Source organism: Psammomys obesus, unplaced genomic scaffold, assembly GCF_907164565.1.
Source record: "Psammomys obesus unplaced genomic scaffold, mPsaObe1.curated_primary_1811, whole genome shotgun sequence".
Lineage (NCBI taxonomy): Eukaryota > Metazoa > Chordata > Mammalia > Rodentia > Muridae > Psammomys > Psammomys obesus.
This window is the reverse complement of record NW_026587216.1, coordinates 52,385,369-52,387,581: the sequence shown is the minus strand read 5'-3', so window position 1 is coordinate 52,387,581 and position 2,213 is coordinate 52,385,369.

The window sequence follows — 2,213 nt, the reverse complement described above, 5'->3', positions numbered from 1 at the left end:
GGAGGGAGGGAGGGAGGGAGGGAGGGAGGGAGGGAGGGAGGGAGGAAGGAAGGAAGGAAGGAAGGAAGGAAGGAAGGAAGGAAGGAAGGAAGGAAGGAAGGAAGGAAGGAAGGAAGGAAGAGAGAAGTCAGTGAGAGAGGCTAGCAATTGGCAGGACTGAAGAGAACCCCATCATAAAATAGTCAAGTTAATTGGATCGAATAACTAGGACCTAACTCAGAGTAACTTAAGAAAACCTATGGTGTGGAATTTATTGGCTCAATAAATTAGTGTTTATAAACACTAATAAGAGATCTAGCCAAAAAAAAAATCTGTTCAAATTTTCTTTCTAAACTTTTTTCCACCATATGCTTTGAAAGGTATGAAGCCTAGTTTCTCTCCACATCTTGCCTGTGTTTTTCTTGTACTGATTCTGTTTTCTCTAAGCAGGAGCGAGAACGGTAACTCCAAATGCACCTCCATCTTCCTTAGCAGCTGATGCCTTCACAGGTGAGCAGGCCAGGGAGCACTGGACCAATGGGATCCTGTGCTTACCTAGGAGTTGGCCATTGTGGCCTCAAGATCTAATGTACTCCGACAGGCTGGGGTCATTTGCCTGTGTCTGCAAAACAGGCAAAAAAACGTGTGAAGGGAAATAGCTGTAGTGTCCAGTTTCCGTACACACCTAGACCACAGGGACTGAGGTGAAGACGTTCCCTGAAGGAAAATTAAAGTGTTGCTAGCCAAAGGTAGGTGCATCGACTAGATGGAACAGCACAGATACCCACTACACCCCTCTTTCTCTAGCTCCTACAAATGCCACCAGCACTACCGCCGTGGGGGCTGATTGCCTCCGTGTCCTTTGCCAGCAGTCGTAAAAACAGGAATAGCATGGTCACGGAGTCACAAGTTGCTAAAGCAGGTAGCAAGGTCCTCTGGCCAGTAGCCACTGGACACGTCCTCAATGATGATTTAAAAACTATGATCAAACATTAACTGAAGCATTTTATACTATTTTCCCTTAACTTATAGTGCCTTTGCCAACATGTATCTCAACCTATATTCATTGTTGGGCCTTATATCTCTATGTCATCAATTCTACTGCATTACAGCCTATAGAAAGTTTTTTTTTTTTTTTTTTGCAAGTGTGTAATCATTAACTGGGAAAAATATAAACTGCAAATCTCATTTTGCAGTGCCCAAAGGACATTGGGCCCAACTTCATTTTTTTTTCATTCTTTATGCTTTAATAGCTATTCTCTGTTCTGTGGAGAATGGAGAAGTTGATGTTTTCCTGTCCAAAATGCCAGCTCTGGAATGGCTCAGGGGGTAAAAGTGATCACTACCCAAACCTGATGATCTGAGTTTTAGTCCCAGGACGGATGGTAGAACAAACTCCCCAAGTTGTTCTTTGCCCACCACAAAGATGTCCCAGCAGAAATGAACCCACGCTCATACACACATAGAATTTAATAAAATTAAAATATCAGTTTCTGCTTGTTTCTTCCCACACACTAAACTTTCTAATCACCAGAGATCTAAACCACTTTGTATTTTTCTTTTCATTTGTAAATGCTATAGAATTCCTTACATGTCACAGCTATAAATCTAAAAGAGACTTTAGTATAACCTAAAACTTCCCTTTCGTTTACGAATGAAAGAAATGAAATCTCAACAGCTGTCTTATTTGGGGCTGCATGGCTGTTTTCAGCTTCAGTTGTGTGGGCCTACCTCTAAGTGTACAGAAGCAATAATGTATAATGTGATCATAATCCTCATGAAATTCAATTTAGCTGAGGGCACATGACCCTCCAAAGCATAAGCCAATTGCAGGACATCATGGTTCATCATATAATTTGATGTATAAACAAATTATGAGAGGAGATGGCTCCATCAGGAAGCACTTGCCAGGCATGCATGAATTCAGATCATCGACACCAACCTACAAAACAGGCATAGCAGGACGAGCCCAGAATTCCAGCAGTGGAGAGCTGAAACGGGAGGACCCCAGGAGCTTGCCAGGCAGCCAATATAAAAGAATCATGTGACCCAGGTTCAGTCCCATGCCTTATCTCAGAAACAAGGCAGAATATGATTAAAAGTCCTGACACGACCTCTGGCCTCCACGTGAACACATGTGCACGCACTCCTAGATGCTAGAAAAATCATGCCCTGAACAATTAAAAAATCACCCATTAAATATTAGTTAATTGGATTCTGACTTTAAATAAACA